A 21207-nucleotide genomic window follows, 5' to 3' on the forward strand; every position below is an offset into this window, starting at 1 on the left:
TCTTTTGGCTAATGCAGCCCATTTCCAACTTTCCAGCAATGCAATGAAGAAGAGCAGAGGGCTGAAAAACACTGGCTTAATTATCCCCATCAGTCTCTGAGACAAGGCGCTTAAGAGTTTTAGCTGCTGTAAACACTCCCTTGATAGCAGATAAGGAATCTGCTGAAAGGCAGTTTTGTGTGGGGAAACCTCAGGGACGCACCAGTTAATCATTAGTACCATACTGTACATGCATTGTTACCTCACTGGCAAGACTACCCCAGGCTTTGCATGCGGGGACTGTCTCTTGGTGGAGGTAAGGAACAACATCAGTTGGTAGCATATGAGTGGCATTCCAGGAGGGACAAATTTAGGCAGCGTGTGCTTTCATTTATCTCATTTTTCAAGGGAAAAGCTACTTGTTACTAATTTATTGTTTTCTTTGGGGTTATCTTGGTCTTCGGATGCATAGCGCCCATGAATCAAAAAATTTCAGAGGGGGAGCTGTGTTAGTCTGTAACTTCAAAAACAATTACTGGTCCTGTGGCACTTCAGAGACCAACCAAAACAGAGAGAGAATCATGAGCTTTTGTGGGCAAAACCCACTTCCTCAGATGAACTGGAGTGGAAATAACAGAAACCAAGAGATAGATATAACAGCAGAAGTAGTACCTGTCAACTGTAAGGCCTGTGATAATGAGGCTAATCAGGTGGGCTGGGTCTAGCTTTTGATGTGGAAATGCAGATTTTAATGACAGGAGAAAATGGCTTTGTAATGTGCAAACCAGTTAAAGTTCTTGTTTCGGCCTAGTGTAAGGGCATCAAATCTGCATATAAACTCCAGTTCTGAAACTCTAATTGGTTAGTGAAATTACTTTGTAGAAGAATGGCTACTTTTAACTCCATGATTAAGTAATCAAATCAAAGAGAGCCATAAACACAAAGGTCATCCAAAGATAAAATAATGGCTCAGATAAGGTTCGTTTTGGTTCCTCTTCATGTTATAGGAGCTCTGACTCTCAGCAAGTTTAAATCAAAATAGCCTCACTGAAATTTTACGAAAGTTCATGATACCCTCTATATGTTAGTCTTTAAGGTGCTGCTAGATTATTCGTTGTTTTTTAAGTTTTTCCAGTTACAGACTAACTCAGCTTCCCCTCTGAAGCTTTTGAAAATTTTACAAGAATGATCCTCTAATCATGGCCTAGAGTAGGGCTTTATTTCAAAATAAGCCCTCTTAGGTCCAATTAATAAGAGGCGCATCCACACTACCAACCCCGTTATTTTGAAATAACAAGCTGCTTATTTCAAAATCTCTACTCCTGCTTTTCTCAGGAAATAACACTAATTCCACAATAGTTATTTCAAAATAGCGGTACTGTGGATGCTCCAGTGCCATTATTTCAAAATTATTCCGCAGTGCTTCCTGGGGGCTCTAAGTCGAGGTAAAGCGTCCACATGAATAGAGCCTGCTTCGTTTTAATTTTGAAGCATCTCCATAGTGTGGACATGCTATTTGGATTTTGTTATTTTGGGAGTTATTACATCAATTTTAGTTCTTTTGAAATTGCTTCCTAGTGTAGACATACCCCTAGAGATGAATTGTTTTTATAAGCATGACCCTAATGGAGTTCACGTGTTAGTTCCAAGGACAATATACCAACAGAAATTATTTCCAGACCAGCTATAGCCCATCAGTAAAACAAGAGTGGTGAAGATGACACACAACAGTTACTTATTTGATTTCACAATATATATAATCTTCTTAGATTCTCAGAGGCATTTAGAAACTCTGGAAATGATCCATCTTTGGCACAAATTCATACAGATCCCTTTGAGATCCATGGTGAGCTGTGCTTTCTTATAACAAATGTTAATTTGGTAAAGACCCTTCAATGGAAAGAAGCCAATTTTTGGTGAACAAATGGCATGTTTAATAGTGCCACAAATTCTGGGGCCAAATTCCATTCACAGTAGAAGTAGTCTGGTGCAGCATTGAAACCACAGGTCAAGTCGGATGCACTGTTACGATCTCCAAATCATTAACATATTGATTGATAGTAACAATGCCAGGGTGAAATCCTGGCTCCACTCAAGTCACTGGCAAAGCTCCCACTGACTTCAAAATGGAGCCAGGATCTCACCCTTCAACCCCAACAGTGACGTAACAGGCTGGGAACATGCAAATGGTTGTTTAGCAGTTATCACCATTCTAAGCTCTGAATCGGTTTATGAGTTTCATGAAGAACCCCAGGGAAATCAATGAGATCCACTCAGACGGGCATATCTTGTGTGATCAGGGACGTAGGTAAAAAAAGCAGACCTCTGAATTTTCAGGTGGCAGAACCAAGAAAGTCATGACAATACTGAGCAAAAGCTCCTTGTGGAATATCCTACAAAGTGCAACCTACTGGGACACTGCTGAGCAAAACACACTAGGTGAAGTAGTTAATAAGGGTAAATAGACAAATATTCTCAGTACCCATTAATAGCTCACATGTCTATGTATAACACACACACACACACACACACACACAGATACAGTTGAACCTCTCTGGTCCAGGACTCCCTCTGTCAGGCCCATGGATGTTGCTGGACAAGACAGACCTAGTAGTGAGGAGCAGGGGCCTGCCAGGAGTCTGCTATTAGCTCAGTTGGCAGTCGGGAGCCTAGCTGGACCAGGAGTGGAGCCCAGTGCCTAGGGATGTCAGCAGGGTCATCAGCCAGGAGGTGAACCTGGGGTCCGGTGGCTAGGAGAGGAGGCTGGCAGCCCCCTGGGAGAGTCCAGAGGCTGCCTTCAAATGGGCTGGCATTGACCTTTCCTAGTTCAGCAAACTCCCCCATTCAGTATCAGTCAATTCCCAAAGGAAGGACCACACAAGGGAGGTCCAACTATTTGCGCATGTGTACTAGTGACCCATCTGCCCTACAAAAAGCCACAGCTGATATTGTACCACTGATAACTTCACTCCATGGTGGGAAAGTATTTCTCTACTTGTCCCTTTTGTTGGTCATTGTTCCTTCCCATAAACAGGAGCTTTGTAGTTGATTAATATCTGGCGCTAGAGGGGACCAGTTACCGTGCCTTTGCTCAGTCAAAGGCACTGGCAACAGTCTAAGGACTGACACCCTTCACCTGGGCAGCCAACCTGTAAAGGAGCATCGCTTTGTCCAAATCAAGATGGAAGCTAGGAACCATCCTGGTTCCACAGATGTTTGTCATCACACTGTGTAGGGCCATCTGGCACCTCAGGAGATGGGTAGCTATGGAATGCCAGGAGCATCCCACTCAAGGTAAAACACTAAGGATTATGGGGCACTTTCCACCTTGAGTAACTGCAGAAGCAGGCGGGAGGAGGGCAGGGCTATTTCTTAGCTCGTGAGCCCCTACCCATTCTGGCTTCCCCTGCCAAAGTACGACTACTGAACTGGGAGAGGCTGTAACCATTTACTGAGAACTGCAAAGACAGTAGGGGACCAATACTGACCAAATCCCTCAGGACTTGGAAAGAGAGCCCCAAGACATATTCTAAGACAGATCTCACCACCATCTGCCTCCCTTCATGCTGCAGATCCCTGCAACAATCTACAAAAAATATAGAAGTCTTTTGCTAAAGAGAATTTAAGAACAAACTGACACCCCTGGTTCACACAAACCTCAGAAAACTTTCCTTTAAGCTTTACTCAATGTCACACACAGAGCTCTGCTTTCTATGCAGCTAGAATCTAACATCGTTTACTCAGCAATCTGGGCTTTTTAATTACAGCTGATGTTCGACCAAGCAGATCATAACCAGTATTGTAACAGAGTTCAGAATGTTTACCTAGACTGACTTGAACTTTTCTGATTCCTAATATAATTAACCAGAGTCCACCTAGCACAGGAGAAGGTCAGAGTTGCAAACACCTCGTGAATCTGCTCTAATCCCACTGACAGAGACCAGAAACTTCAGGATCTCTACCAAGCATTTATAAACCTCAACTACCCACCCGGAGAAATAAAAAAGCAAATTTAAAGAGCCAGACGAATACCTAGAAACCATCTACTTCAAGACAGACCCAAGAAAACCAACAATAGAACACCACTTGTCATCACCTACAGCCCCCAACTTAAACCTGTCCAACACATTATTAATAAACTACAGCCTATACTGGAACAGGATACTAAACTCCAAGAGGCTCTGGGAGACAGACCCATAGTCTCCTATAGACAACCACCTAACCTCAAGATGATTCTTACCAACAACCACAGGACATACCATACTAATACCAACCCTGGTACCTTCCCTTGCAACAAACCCCGTTGCCAGCTTTGTCCACATATTCACTCTGCTGATACCATTATTGGACCTAACCAAGTGAGTTATAAGATCAAGAATACATATTCCTGCGCATCCAGAAATATAATTTATGCTATCATGTGCCGAAAGTATCCGTCTGCTTTGTACATTGGACAAACGTCTCAGACACTTCGCCAAAGGATCAATGCCCACAAAACAGATATTAGACAGGATCACAAAAAACAAACAAACAAACAAACAAAAAAACCAGTTTCTTGCCATTTCAACCAGAAAGGACACTGTCTCAATGACTTAACCACCTGCATCCTGCTTCAGAAGCCTTTTAAATCTGCACTTGAAAGGGAATCCTCTGAACTGTCATTCATGCTAAAATTTGACACTCTACGCGTCGGTCTCAACAAAGACGCTAACTGTCTTACTTGGGGAAGCTATCTTTGTAATGGGTATCACATCCAATACCATTAGCTCACAGACATCTACCTTCCCCTGCCCATCCCCCTTCTGTTCTGAAATGTGATTTTTCCTTTTCATATGTGTTCATTTTTTTAATTGTATCCTTTGGTATATATGGTTGTGACTATTTTCTTCCACTATTTGATCTGAGGAAGTGGGTTTGGCCCACGAAAGCTCATCATCTAATAAACCCTCTTGTTAGTCCTGTATTTTGTTTCAGCTACACCAGACTAACACGGCTACATTTCTATCACTACCTTGTGAATGGACGTTGTTCGTAACTCTGAAATGCTTGTAGTGCTGAACAAAAACCACATGAGCGTTCTTTCAAAAGTTTGCAACTGAACATTGACTTAACACAGCTTGGACACATTCTGGTGCAAAGGAAAAATGCCATCTTAATGTAAATGACAAACACAGAAACCATTTCTTTACCATGTCAAATCTTTTTTGTTATTATTTAACACAGTATTGCAGCATATTAGCTTTTTTCCTCTCTGTGTCTGCCTGATTGCATACTTCAAGTCAGTTCATAACCCTGCGGTACAGATCTCTTAGGTTCTACTGTCTGCAGCCAGTCGCTGTTTTGGTTTTTCAGGACTGAGTAGGGGATGGTTGTTGTACGAGTATTAAACTGACAACCCAGAGCATGCTTTGCCAAAGATTTTACACAAAGCATCCTAGGCCGCTCCAAACTTTTCTGTGCCAAACAGAACTTTTATTTATTAAGAAAAATGAATTTCTCTCCACATCCCTTTGACTCCTGCTCCAGCTAATAAAGACTCCTCAGTCAGCAATCTCCAGTAGGTGAAAGCTGGGGATAATACAAGTGGGCAGCTTTTTTCCAGAACAAACAAAACACCAGGGAGGGGAAATAAAAAGGCTGACAAATAGTATAAATTATCCCTGAAGATTCATATTTTATTTCCCCCCCTTTAAAACTTATTTTCAAGTGAGCTGAATCAGCTCTCCATGCGGCAGCGTGTTGTTCTCGTTTATTACAGCACATTATTCCGCAGTCATTTACCAGAGGGTAAGAAAAGTTGCATGTGTGGCTTGAGCAAAAAGAAGTGAGGCCAGGACCACTAACCCCTTGTGATGGCAGACGAAGCTGTGAGCAGACTCTAAATAAAATCCATCCCCTCACACAATATCCTCGCTTTTATGCCTGTCTTGCATTCTGGGCATGCCAGCGAGCTATCAATTCAGCATCCCTTGCTCAAACGGGAGACAGTAAGGGCAGTCTCCTACGTTGTGAGGCTGCTGTGAATCAGCTTTTAATACAGTGAGACAAATAAGAGCTTGGCCATTGCTTTTGAAAGCCTTCTGACATCAAAGCTGAACCAAACATGACTTATTATCCATGTTCAACTAAACGTACAACTTTGGGTGGAGGAGATCTGCCTATATATATATATATATATATATATGTATAAGATGCTATTGCTCAGAGAACAAAATATACACTGTTCCTTTCTAGATAGCTTGGCAAAATACCACGAGCTGCACAAATAATCACGTCATGCCTTAAATGTCGTGATCTGTGACATGCTGATTTCTAAAAATTAAATTTGACATTTCTTTTGAGAGTTTAGTATTTTGAGTTGGGTTGGTGGGGGGGGTTGGGGAGAGGGGTGGAGGGTTTACTATCAATGTATTGTGGCTTAGTTGTCAGCTATTTAGATGCCCACACACTGTCTGACAGAATCATACGCTCCCTACCAAAAACTGACAGAAAGGAAAGGACCCAAAAAGTGTCTGGACATGTAGTAATTCACAAGACTATTTGGAGCCTCAAATAGCAAGGATCAATATAAAACAAACCAAGAAATGCTCATACTCATGTTCAGAAAAAATCTAGTCTACTAACACAGGTCAGGCACTAACTTTCCTTTTAGGAAGGTTATCAGGATTCCCATTTTGCACTCTCTGGAGTTTCAACCTCATGGACTTTCAACCTCCTAGCAGACTGTCAAAAAACAGGGCACAAACCCCAAACCAATTGTAAGTTCTATCATTAGATTTCTCCAATCCAGTAACAAGTATGAACTCCTAGAGAACTGTAGCAGTCTGACCGTACTGTCAAAGACAGTCCCTCTGGGCATCCCAGTCTATCTTGCTATCCAGGCAAGCTGGACTATGGATGATAGCTTTACACCAAAAATCACAATACTCAAGCTACTTCCAGTTGCAAAAGACAGTTACTTACCCCAGATCAATTGTACTTAGATCTCAAACCAAAGACAACACCTATAGCCAATCCTGTAACACAAAAACTAAACATGCATTAAGTAAGAAATGAGAATTATTTATGAGGTAAAAGCAGGAAAGACACATGCAAACAAATGATTTACGGTCTTAAAATTTAAAAAGGTAATAAGCTCTACAAAAAGCACCTTTTAGGATGGCTTATGTCAAGCAGCATGGGAACAGCTTGCTTATGTTTAGGATTCTTTGCCTCTGGATCCAGACATCATAAATATCTCAGTTTCTTCTTGTCAAGAATTTTAACACCTTCAAGAAAGAATGCAAGTGCATGGGTAAAGCCTCCCCTTTCTGGTGGTAGGGACAGAGCCAAATTTTGGAGAAGGTGACCCTAGTGACCACCTGGAGTGCCAGGTTTGGGGGTGGTACTGGGCTCTCAGTGCTATTTTTGTTGCTAGCAACCTGTGGGTATGTCTACGCTACAGCACTATTTTGAATTAACTTAATTCAAAATAGTTAATTTGAATTAAGCTAATTCGAAATAGCGCATATATACACAAAAACTATTTTGAAATAGACATACCCAAAGAGAAAATAAATATTTCAAGTAATATTCTGGTTTCATATGAGGATTCACTTTCCACTAACCTCTGAGAAGGTTCCAGACCTTTGTGGAATCGACTGGAACCTTCTAGATTCTGAGAACTACATTTACTTTGACCCTCCTTGAATGTTGTCAGCCATGCCCTCGCTGATATAAGTAGCAAGGTGTTGCCTGTTAGTCAGCAGTATATAAGAATGAAATGAAGTGAAGTGAGAACCCAGTTGTAATGTGAGCTTTGTGTTACTGGGTAATTGTGAAAGTGTACTTGGGTTTAAAGACTTGAAGAGTTGCAAAGAGACACTAATTAAGGACATATTTAATGGGACACCTGAAATCTATTGAACTACTGTCTATGCAACAACATAGAAGAAATACCGTTACTACTTTTGTCATGCTTAACATGTAATGTTTGATGAATTTCTAAGACTACAGAATAGACGCTCACCAAGACTGACTGTTTTCCCACATAGAAAATAAAAGATGTCCCATGAGAAGCCTTCTGGAGGTCAGTATAAGAAGCAGAAAGCTCAGTTGCAATCTAGGGATGTGAAGTACAAGTCGAATAGTCAACTGGTCGCTCCCCCTCACCCCTTTGCTGCTTCTAGAAGCAGCAAGGGGGCGGGGGGAAATAGGGGATACTTCAAAATGGCAGTGGACTCCCTGTGGTGTTTCAAAGAGGCAGCATCGCACAGAGCCCGGGGTCAGCAGGGGAGTTCCCAGCGGACTCCGGGCTCCATGCAGCGCTTTCACCTTTGAAGTGTAGCAACAGCCCTAGGTATTTCGCTACATCTCAAAGGCCAAGGCGCCCTATCGACTAATCAAATAGTCGATGCAAAATGCATCGACTATTCGATTGTCTGTTAGTCGATACTTAACATCCTTATTGCAATCTCGTGTGCAGCAAAGGGAAAATTTGTTGAAAAATGTTGAAATTTAAAAATGTTTGCCTCGTCTAACTAGGAAGCTATGGGGAATAGCAAGGAGATTCCAATAGTGTCACATTCTGGTATTTTCTCCCTGAATTCCTCTTAAAGGTTTGGTTTGCTTTTTGCAAATTAGGCTTATATCATTATATGACAAAAAAATTGAAAAAAATCTGTTCTGTCTTCTTCACAAAACTGCATTGCAAGCCTTGGCTGGCCTTTTAAAAAAAAAAAACCCTATGAATTTTCAAAAACTTGGCATAGGCTAAATTCCATGTTTGCAGATACACTTCAATTTTGCGGTGCAATGCCCCCTTTTCCCTCCTCTCTCCCACTTTTCCACTAACCTCTATTTTCATAGGCAAAATCCTTTTGTACCATTTTAATGGATTCTCAATAAAGAACTGACACAACTGGCATTTGTAGTTACATAATATAAATCTTAAGGTACTAAATTACTGTTACAAGAATATGGTGTGAATCAAGTGTAGTGAAATATGCTACAATCTCAATCTGAATTAAATATATAGCCCTAAAACAGCCACTAAGTGCAGCTGTATACAATTACAGGAATTCCAAAATTTGTTCTTAAAGCTCTCTCATTATGATTGCTTAACGGGGTCCCTTAATGTGGGTAAGTTGCTTCATTAAGCAACCATAATGAGGATCTTTTAAATCATAGGCTCATTTTAAAAGTATTAATTTTTTTGGCCTACAACTCAGCTGCATGCATATTTTGCCATGAAAGCTCACAATACTGTATATATTTTTCATTAGTCTCTAAGGGCATGTCTAGACTACCTTTTTCTTTCGAAAGAAGATAGGCAAATTCATGCCAAATTTGCATATCTTCTTCCGATCATTTTTTTAAAAGAGGTTTTTTCGAAAAAGCAAGCAGTCTAGACGTGGTTCTTTAAAAAAAAAAAAACACCTTTTTCGAGAGAACCCTTCTTCCTCAAAAAATTAGGTTTACAGAGTTTTCAAAAAAGAGTTTTTTCTGAAAGAACCGCGTCTAGGCTGCTTGTTTTTTCGAAAAAACCTCTTTTGAAAAAGCAATCGGAAGAAGATATGCACATTGGGCACAAATTTGCATATCTTCTTTCAAAAGAAAAATAGTCTAGATGTGCCCTAATGTGCCACTCAGACTTTTTCAAATTTAATATATATTTAAAAAAAAAAACAAGCATCCTTCTTTTCAAATGTAAAGGGACACATTTTGCAGGTGAACTTTCCTCTGACATTCCTGTAACACAACCATAATAATAATAAGCTATTGTATTTGCAAGTCCAAAAAATTCAAGAGTGAAACAATCCTATTTTGACAAGGATCTCTAACTAAATTAGTAGAGAGGTCTCACATTTTTGTGCTCTTTTCAGCCATTATATCATACACATTTTTTTGCTTCAAATTGTACCAGAGGATGTTCTACTGCTCTGGAGGTCAGGAGTTCTTTGCATTTCATGCTCTAATGAATATTACAGTGCAGATAATTCATTCCATTTACTTATATATTGACTGGGCACAATTGTACAGCATACACATGATTGCTGACATTTCTTTTAAAAGTGGTTTAATCTCTTTTGGAAAGGTTAGGACAAAATTAAGATTAAGATTTCACGTTCTCAACTTTTTTTAACTGATATTTTGAAGACATTATTACAGCAACAGAGAAAAGGACACCTATATGACAGTAATAGAAAACAAATTTATACTCCTACTATAACAAATGGGCCATGCCTTGATGAACAGAATATCACTCTAATCATGAGGCATTCTAGAAAATATACACGGGGGGTTGAAATCCTGTCACTGCTGAAGTTAATGGGACTTTTGCCATTGACTTCAATGAGACCAGGATTTCACCCAGAGATTTTATTCTTGCCTTCGTGGCTGGTTGTTAATCAGATAGGATACTTTACTGTCAGAACAAAAGTACCGTGTATATTAACATTATGGATAGAAACTCTCACACATCAAGGACATAAGCCAACCATTAAATGACAAAGGTTAGTGTGAAACTTTTCCTGGGAGCCTGTTATTTCATAATTGCCTTCCACCAGGTATTCCTCTGAAGTATCTGACAGTGGTCACTGCCAGAAAGGGTCTACTGGACTAGGTCCATCAGCTGCTCTGGGCTCCTAATACATGTCCTAAGTTAAAGAAATAAACCGGCTGGAGACAGCAGAGGCTAGTTGAGTTGTATCAGATCTGGATTCGGTTTGGCTACATCCCTTCCCCGCCTTGTGCCTGTTCCTCCTGGCACCCGTTGTTGGTCGTCTTCATTTGGAGATCTCCTGGGATTACTCCATTAGCGCTCAGGGTTTGCTCCCTGTGAACTGGCCAGAGACATGTCTCCTAAGGGATCACGGATGTCTATTTGCAGTCACGGTGCCCTCTTGCCACCTCTTATTGGCCACATCATTTCCAGGACCTGCCACTGCCTACGCGGTTTTGCTCAACATAAAAGGATTTGGTAGAGCTGGTGCCCCTGGTTCTTTTCTTGGTGCCCAGGGCAAGTTATTGGACAACTCTCTACAGCACCTGGGGCTACCCTCAGTACTTCTGATTGTGCTCCCAAATCCCGGTTGTCGCATGAGGAGTCTCTTATCGAAGCGAGAACTAGCCACAGAATCAGAACCCGAAGGAAGATAGCTCATCATGGAAGGTTCACTTCACACCATATGGTTATTCAAATACTTTTTAAAACATTTATATTACAGTAGCATCTAAAAGCCTCAGTTTGGGAACAACAATGCTAGCCGCTATATAGTCATATACTAAAAGACAGTCCCACTCCCATTGGTTATTAGAATACAGTATAATGAAGGTAGCATTACAGTGAAGTACTGGGCAGTTTTTGCCATCAGTTTGAAGTTACTGTCTACGTCAAAATTATTCACCCTCCAGAGGCGTCTTTTTTTCCAGCCTTAAGATAATTCAGAAATAACCTAATTATATATTCATCTAGTCAGTGGAAACAATAATAAATCAACTTTCCTCATTACTCTCCAGTGTTCAATTTTCTGATTTGATTTTTTTCAAGCACTTAGCACAGTTTCCTAAGTAATAATATAACAAAGACCAGCAAGTACAGAGACCAGTTTTACAGCACGTTAAATCATCTCTAAGAAACTAACAGAAAGAGAAGCTCATCTTTTCAGAAATCTGATAGTTGTTAAAGGCCAGGCATTGGGAAAGGTTGGCAAAGTCATTGATTAAATCAAATGACAGATCATATAAAATTATGGTTATTAACTATTGTGCAATAAACATGACTGTTGCAAACGTACGTATTTGCACAAATTAGAAAAACAGATGTGCTTTTTCCAGTGGCCAATTTGTGAGGCTCCTGCTTGGAATAACTAACACATACAGAGTAGACATTGCTGTAAAAGCAGAACTGCAAGAGGTACAGATCATCACTTGTTGCCAAATGCATGTGACAGCATAGTTATTGGCTTTTTTTTAGATCTTAGAAGAGCCTAGAATTTTGGAGTTTCTAGGAGAGCAGGTAATACAAGAGCAGGAGACAGCATTGTCTCTAGTGATTTCTTCTTTAGACTAGCACCAGAAGATATGGGGGGTCTGTTCTTTCCTCTGCCACTTACTTGCTGATTGACCTTGGTCAAGTCACTTATGATAAATGGCTTATGGGGATAACAATATTTTCCCTTCATGGTAAAATTCTTTCAGAACTTCCTCCCCAGTATGCTTTGTTTCTCCTTTTGCCCTCGAGGTCTAACCATCCAGCACCGCATGCGAGTCACTTTGCCATATGTTCTCTTCTGAGACAAATCAGGGTGGTTTCTTGTTGACTTCCCTTCAGTTTGCGATAGTCCTTGATTAAATCATGATGCAAGTTGTCTGCTTTCAATGACATTTCTTCCACCTAAGGTCTGACTACCCACCTCAGCTGCCCAATATGTCCAGAGATTTGCCATATAGCACAATTGGGACTGTCCAGTCAGAGGTGGCGCTGTCTCCTACCATTCAAATAGCAAGCTACCAAGCCTCACCTGTCCAGCAGAACATAAATTATTCCTCACACCAGCAAAATCATTATTTATTCAACACAGCTTGACTATTTTAAACATATGCATACAAGAGCAATGAACAATTGCATTCTTGTATAATAATTCTATTAAATGGCTTTTCCAAGTGGATATCCTATGGCGATGTGGGCAAATGCTGACTACATACAAAGTTTTAAATATGGCAATGTTTTGACTCTGACGCCTTCTCACATTTTTGGAATATTTTAAAGTGCCATTTTAATGTTTTATTACAAATACGGCCTACACGCAAAGCCCACCCGCAATTGCCAGTCAGCATTTCAAACAAAGAGGCCAGCTCGTGTGAACTTCCCTGCTGAAACCATCGAACACCAGCTGTCATTTGCCAGTGATCAAAGTCACTTGCTTGATTCACTTATATAAAGAACTGATATCAATTCTAATGGCGATAAGGTCACTCCTAGGGGATAGTTAGCCTTTGTGCTTTGTGATGTTTCAGGGTGAGAATTAGAAAATATCAAAGCAATGACGTCTCCACCATTGCTTAAATAATCACATTTACTGTACAAGGTAGAGACAAAGCAAAATAGCCAGTACCTGGACATTTTATTCACCTTATATTTTATAGACCCTATTGATAAATCTTGGAAGTCAGTAACTCGATAGAGTAAATTAACTGTTGACTTCGGAAAATGTATTCTAAAGCTGTTCGGCTCAAGGGCAGAATCCTTAAGCCAGATGTTAAGTAACTGGTGAGCATCTGGTTATGACTATTATTCACTGTTCTTCTTGAGCCACAACCCAAGAACCCAAAACAGGAATCAGGGCCTCACTTTACAAAGTGTGCAGCTTAAGGATAATCCCTGCCCAAGGGAGCCAACAGCTTTCACGGGCCCCCAGGGCTAGGTGGGAGGGAACTGGCTTTGCACTCATGGAAGGGGTGAGGCCTCAGATGGAAGAAGGGGTGGAGCTGGGGCAATTAGCCCTCAGCACTGACGGGATTGCCCCCCCCCCCATCCTCAAAGCCACTTCCTTTCCCCCTTCCATTGGCAGACCTGTCCCTGTCCTAGAATGCTCACAGTTTAACATTTATTCATGACGGTAACACTCTGAACCTTGGGGGGAATGCCCTGTAAACCCCCATATTCCTCATCTTTATAGCACTATGATCTTCCGAGAGCACAGAGCTGCCCCCACATTGCTCAGGGGGCTCAGTGAGCCTGTCAGCTCGATTCCTTCCCACTCACAGATGCTCCACTGAGCAGAGGCCTGGAGGTTCTAGGAGTCCATCTACTTGTACGAAAACTCAACTGCTTAGCCCCTTGCAAGCCACAAACTTGGCATTTCTTTTGCCTCTGAGGCCTGATCTGGACCACTCCACATGCAGCTCTATCGCTCTAAAAATGCAAGAAGGGATTTTACACCTCGAGCCTGCAGGCTCTTAACACACATACTTCATTTAATCGAGTAACCCCATTGACTTCAACGGGACAGCTCATGTGAGTGAAGTTACATAAATATGTGTTAAAGGGTTGGTGAGATCAGGCCTTCGCTGCTATCAGACAGTGTTCCAGAAAAGCACACACTGTGGAGATTTTTAAGGAATCCAGAGAAATGTCTGAAAAATAAAGAGAAAAGATTAATTTACCCTGCTAGTGCCTTCTGGTGGGTGGACGGGAGCCCCCTTGTGGGGGAAAGGACTGCCACAGTAGGCAGGGTAGGTACGAGCCACGTGTCAGTGGGTACTGGAAAAACGAAGACACAAGAATTGCTCACAACTGATTTTGCACAGGACTTCAGTCTTGTGATTCCTCAGTGGAATGTGCTGCTTTTGGAAAGGAGAAGTAGTAAAACCAAGGGCAGGGGATGAGAAACAAAGACAGAATGACGACAAGACAAGGAATTCCAAAAATGAAAGAAAGGGGGAAGAGGGAGGATTTATCGGAAAGCTATCCCCTCTTACAAATATGATGTCTGGAGTTTCTTGCAGCTACTCTTCTTTCTCTTCCCGGAAGGGCTCTAGCATCAGTCAAAGACACTTCTCTGCACGCCCATAATATCGGTGTCCCTTGTGCGAGATGCCAAGTGAATGCACTGCAAATGCGTAAGCACAGCAATGTCACAATCTCCGCCTCTCCAAGTGATGCTAGTTATAGAATTCTGAGACATCGGAGTCAAATTCTCGCTGTCACATGTACAGCCTCTCTATTGTTTCAGGGAGCAGGGTTTCTGATGCATGCCTTGACAATTTATCCAGTGAAGCACTGGAATGGGTTACCTAGGGAAGTAGTGGAGTCTCCATCCCTAGAGGTGTTTAAGTCTCGGCTTGACAAAGCCCTGGCCGGGTTGATTTAGTTGGGATTGGTCCTGTCTAGAGCAGGGGGCTGGACTTGATGACCTTCTGAGGTCTCTTCCAGTTCTATGATTCTATGATTACTGGTGTATGCTAGTGCTGACAGTGTGCTGGGCCCTTCTCAACAAAAAAGACGACACAGACCCTACGCCAAAATACTCATAATATAACAGACCAATAGACAGTCAAAGGTACAAGCAATGTCACCAACGTGAGAAATGGCTTGGCTAATGGTATCTTGCTAATACCAGTTGGGAATCGGGCACCTAGCTCCATTAAGCCCCATAAAGAATTCCACCCACAGTATTATGGTAACATAAAATTATTGAGATTTTTGGTAGAATATATGGATTATCACCACATACCTCTAGCCCTGCCGTAACTAGCCGGCAAGTTTGCTTTACATGTGATGACATGAGTGTACTGGAGGCATTTCCAGGGAGAGGACGAGCAGGCTGCTAGTGCATTATTCATGCTTGTGAAAGTCTTCAAGAACTGCACACAGAAGAGACTGGAGAAGTGGCGAGTCTTATGGTGACAGGAGCTGAATCAGTCCCTCCGACGCCACAAGGCCGTTGTCAAGTCAAGTCACCTCACCCCTTCTGCTGGATTAAGATGCCCCAGGGGACTTGGCGGCAGCGTGAGAGCTGCACTGCAGACAGTAACGCACTGCTGTTAGTCTGGGTAAGAACAGCAACACTTGAGCAAGGCTGGGCCTTCCAGGAGCATTACATAACGGAGCATGGGTACGCCAAGCGAGAGCCAACCAACCCGAGCGCATCAGGAAGAGACCGTAATGTGCAGAAGGGACCGCGTGTCTTCGAGCAAGGCACCCCTCTCAACAGAGCTCGTTCTGGCATGAGTGTTAATGCCTGGCCCTTTGTTATTCGATGCCCCGGGGATGGACACTGCTGTTGAGCGTGACTCTAGTAACCCTTTTAAAAATCAACAGGGTTGATACAACCTTAGCCTTAGGACAAGGGGTTAAGCACCTTCTTTTCTCTGTCCAATTGCTTGAAACAGTAATGGGCCCACCGGAGGGGCTACACTCCTCCCTGCGGGCGATGGAGCTGAACTCAGCCCTGGCATGAGATTTTCCTGGCATGCCGTGCTGGGAAGTGATACCCAGATACCTGGGTAAAATGATGGGCGTTCACAGGGAGGGCTGTGGGCCAACCAGCTGACAGACATTTCCCACAGACTCCATGTATCGAGGAGAGAGGACAAAACGGGTCACAATTATTACATCTCATGGTCTGTAGTAGCAGCTGCTCTCTGGCTTTATGGGGTTTCTGCAACCCCACCTTCAGGCTGGGGAGGATCCATTGTTTCCCCCAAAGCCCATTAACCAACTAAACACTCAGGGTATGTCTACACTACCACCCTAGTTCGAACTAGGGTGGTAATGTAGGCAACCGGAGTTGCAAATGAAGCCCGGGATTTGAATTTCCCGGGCTTCATTTGCATCTTGCCGGGCGCCGCCATTTTTAAATGTCCGCTAGTGCGGACTCCGTGCCGCACGGCTACACGTGGCACGGACTAGGTAGTTCGGACTAGGCTTCCTATTCCGAACTACCGTTACTCGGTAAAATGAGGAGTAACGGTAGTTCGGAATAGGAAGCCTAGTCCGAACTACCTAGTCCGTGCCACGTGTAGCCGTGCGGCACGGAGTCCGCACTAGCGGACATTTAAAAATGGCGGCGCCCGGCAAGATGCAAATGAAGCCCGGGAAATTCAAATCCCGGGCTTCATTTGCAACTCCGGTTGCCTACATTACCACCCTAGTTCAAACTAGGGTGGTAGTGTAGACATACCCTCGGGCTTTTTGCAAGGGGCTTTAAGTAAAAAAAATACCTATTACTTGCTGCAAATCCTAACAAAGAGGCAGCTTGTTTGTCTTAGTTCTCATGCCCCTGCGCCAGTTTTCCTGTCGTCTTTTTACATCAAGATAGGTAGGTAGCTAGACAGACATATAGAACTAATCTGTCTGCAAAGGAGAGGGAGTATGTTAAAAACATCAACACTTTTCATTTTGAAAAATTAAACAGTCGGATTAAGAGGAGTTGTATAAAAATTAATCTCACATTGATTTACCAATTTGTTTTTTTACCAAGAAAGGAAGAGGCCGGACTGTGTGCTGCAGTCTGTTTCTATATCAGTTATTTAATACTGTGACTCTTTATGCTACACACACTGTACTGCCTATGAGTTTAGTCTCTTACTTCTGCACAAACAGAAATCTTACCTGCAGAATGTATTTTGTTGGTAGTACAACGTATCTAGCAGACAGCTCCCCCCCCCCCCCCGCAAGTTAAGGATTGGCTTTTAAGCTGTGTTTCAGACACTACATTTGGATAATTGCACAGGACAAAATGAATAAGCTAAATACACATTAGGACTGGCTTGCCTTTGGCATGCTGAAATCCACCAGTGTCTGAAAGCCCTAGGCAAAGTTTGTTTGAGTCCCAGATATGATTAGATTTGCATGTCATATTTTCAAGGCTACAGAACCCTGTTTCCTGCCTAGGGGACAGGAAGAAAAAGTCTGAGGTTCAAAGCTTTGCTACAACTTGCTATCCCAGTTTGGTGACTGCTGCTCCCTTCCTTCCATCCTGCACTCCTGTTATTTTGTACCTCTCCCGCCAGTCAATTCACAGTGGGAAATCCACAGGCTGCCAAATAAACTCTTTTAGAGAGAATAAGGAGGTTCCATGCCTCAATTCCTAAAGGAAACATCTAAAACTGTATCCAAGAGTCTGCAGAGTTTTATTTAACTGTTGTTTACTCGTGTGGTTTTCTTAGAGCAATGGCTCCTTTGTCTGGCTCCGGAGAGCAACGCCCTCTGGAATGTTTTGTTCCTGGCTGGTCAGACTTGCACCAAGATTCTTGCATCCAGTCTTAGAATAAAGGTCTCTTTAAAAATCAAATAATTTATGGCAGACAGCACTGGCCAGCCCAGCAGCCACAAGTTCTTAATGAACACAGGAGCAGCCTTTTCTTTCCCCCGAAGCGAAACATCATAAAAAGTAAGTGACAGCCATTCTGACCCGATCGGTGGCAGTTTATGAGCATGATTTGCAGGCAGATTGAGTTACAATGTTATTGTAACACCTCATCAAAATTCTTATCCAGTTTTGCGGCAGTGGCTTCAAGACAAGTGGACTGCCCCACAACAGGCTGGATCACTTCCAGGAGCATCCACCCAGGCACAAAGTAACCCTTTTCAGTTAACCTCTGTTATTTCTCTCTCTCCTCTGGATGGCTGCAGGAGTACATAGGGAAAGGATGAATAGGTGAGTTGCTTGCACAATGCCAACCATTAGGCTTGCCCTAGTCTCTCTTGCAAACCAATGGCTAATACTTCTAAAAGTTCACACTTGTGACTTAACTGCAACACTTTATTTTGGGAGCTAAATATGGAAAGGTCAAAAAAAATATCCTCTCATTCTCCTTTTCTGTTGATTCCACTGTGCAGTCGCTGAACTATTTTTTATTTTGCTTTTTTTAGGCAGGCTTAGCCTTTCCAAAATGGCGGTGCATATACAAGGATTTTTTTTTTTTTGTTTTATTTTGCAAGGTAATTCAAAACCATTTACGCAGATGGAATGATGTAATTGCAAGATTCATTTCCACCTCATGTCAATTTCCATTAGGTAATGGAACCAATATGGTTTGTCTAAAACAAATAAATAAATAATACAAATCTGGCAGTCAAAAAACCCAGGAAAGGATTTCAGTGCCAAGAGAAACAGTGAGTGCAAAGAAAGAGTTGGAGTTTGGCAAATTCCTGTTTGAAAGGCAAAAGCATATACTATCACAGGTAATCCACAATCTTGTCTGCAGTAAATCCTGAGCAGAAGGAACAAAAAAAACCCACTACTCCCCTCTGCTCCCTAACCCCCAAAATTAATCTAAGTCTCAGAGCCTGCGTTCTAATACAAGGATCACCAGTTAACATAAACAAACAGCTTAAGCAACTGGCTGCCAAGTCATCTGTGATAGCTAATTTATCAATTCATAAATCTAAGATACTGAAGGGAGTGGCAGTACAAACAATTGCCCTAAACGATTTGTTCCACTGAGCGCATTGTGTCAACATCTTGCATTTTGTTTTGTTTCTATAATTTCATTCTGACATTGATTTAGATTCTTTGTTCGGCTTACAAATATTCCATACCACAAGGTTATAACTCTGCTCCAGGCTACTCAAAGAACCGACCGATGTCTGTAAATACGGCTTTTGGGTGGCTTCTGAGGGAAGGGAAGTTTGCACGAGGGCATAAAAATCACCCCTTTTTTTAAGAATATGCAGCAAAAGAGTATAACATGTGATTCAAACTTTAGATGATGCTCAGCAGCAAAAAAGCACGTCATTCAATGGGCAGTAAAATCCTGTTCAGACCTATGGAAAAGGAATGTCTTGAAGAAAAAAACCCCACCTTTTGTTTTTCTTATGCAGCAGTTCTGAACTGTCAAGAATGACCTCATGAAATAATGATGGAAGTGGTGAGGGTGTTAGCCTGGGATCCGGAGAACCCAGTTTAGAGTCCCAGCTCCACCACAAAAACTTACTCTGAATTTGGGGAGACACCTAATGGCTCTGTGCCTCAGTTTTCCTTCTGTAAAACTGGGATAACAGTCCCTACCTCAAAGGAGTGTTGTGAGATAAATACATCAAAGACTGTGAGGCACTCAGGTGCAACACTGATGCAGGATATATCAGTACAACAGTAGATAACTGTTGTCCGATGCTGTTTCTGCATTTGTGTAGATGAATGAAAGAAGGGGAGGCGAGTGAAGGCCCATCTGGGGAAGGCAAGTCCCACCCTTTCCACCAGAGGCTCCACCTTTTCAGCAATCCTCCTGCCTTCCCCAGTGGCCAGGAAGTGTGGGCTTTTTTGGGAAGGCAATGCCTTCCCTTGCCTACATTCCCCACCGCTCATGAATGAAAGCATTGCTTTGAATTTATATATGCAACACTTGGGCTAATAATCAATAATATTCAGGCTTACTGATGCTGAAGGCAGGGAATCAGTTAAAGTTGCCGTATAGTACCAGATTTTTCAAGAATTAACTTTCAAAAAAGACAGGAGAATGAAGGCATTGTAGCTCAGACGGCCCAAAGGGAGCAGAGAGAGAAACTCAATTATTGGTGGATCGTTTGGATTACTCTTTCTGCTCTGTCTATATTTGTTGAGGAAAAAAGTTCGTTGGAAACAGAGGTCCTGCAGGACTGTTGAAGAAAAGGCAGTTTGTGATTAATACATTGGAGAAATGTTCAAAACCACTCGATCCGTTTGAAATTCTGGACCCTATCGTATTATAATACCAAGGTTAGTGAAAGAGCTGCAGTAAATCAACATTCTGTGTGCATCCGCGGTGCAATTCAAAGCTGCCTGACTGTTGATTTCACGGTTGCAAACACATCTTTCAAGATTTCTAAAAATCGTATCAAGAAGATTATATGTAACTTTCAGGTCTGCATCAGTTTCCCATATCCTTCTTTTTCCTGATCCTTTATGAATAGCCTCACTGCATATTCCTGGTGTGACTTCCTGCAAAGTTCTCGATACCAGAGTACATACACAGTTTTAAAATGAATAAGAGCTATTAGACTCTACTGCTTTTTAGATTCAATTACTCATATGTCCAAGAGAGTCCCACTGAAGTCCTATGCAGAATACAACTGAAGTTAATAAGATTCTGTATGAGTTTAAAGGACTGAGCTGCAGATTCCTTTGTATCATTGGAGCATATAATCTCTAATTAATATCTATTATATATTTTGAAGCTTGTGTTTGTGGATTTGTTTGTGCAAAATAAAGTCATAGTACGTGATTATCTACAGATACCAAATTTTACACAAACAATTCTGCCACTTAAATTAGCGGAATACACTACTTTTTATACCAGAATATGCTAAGTGAAAGGTAGAAATAATTATTTTTGTTTTTCCATGGGAAACAAAATCATGGCTGTTATGATTAGAGTTCATAAAAATTATTTGCTAGCAACATTAAAATGGAGGTGCCTATTCAACTGTCATTTAAGCGCAAAGAAAAGTTTTACTGTTACAAATCACAAAATAATTCAAATTGGTTACGGAAAGAGTAATGGAAGCGTTACGAGTTTCTGATTCAAATGTACTATATACGGTAATTATTCAATAAAATGAATGATGTTTGAAGTTGAAATCCTTCAAATGTAAAACTGTTCTTTTACTTCCCTTTTGTAAGTGCACAAACAACAAAAAAACCTATGACATAGATTTAATTTCTTGAACTTTCCTATAAGTGTAATCTATGCAAAATGACTTTGCCCAGTCAGTGACAGGCCTCACCTGCTAGTTTGACATAAAGAGGGCATTCCACATGA

General features: G+C 41.8%; 1 protein-coding gene across 6 annotated transcripts in view; it reads right to left on the reverse strand.

Moving 5' to 3' along the window:
• The window catches only part of ERBB4 (erb-b2 receptor tyrosine kinase 4), a 923012-nt gene that overhangs the window by 773983 nt on the left and 127822 nt on the right, over nt 1-21207 (reverse strand). The window lies entirely within an intron of this gene.

This window comes from Pelodiscus sinensis, chromosome 7 (assembly GCF_052426305.1).
Source record: "Pelodiscus sinensis isolate ZL-2025 chromosome 7, ASM5242630v1, whole genome shotgun sequence".
Lineage (NCBI taxonomy): Eukaryota > Metazoa > Chordata > Testudines > Trionychidae > Pelodiscus > Pelodiscus sinensis.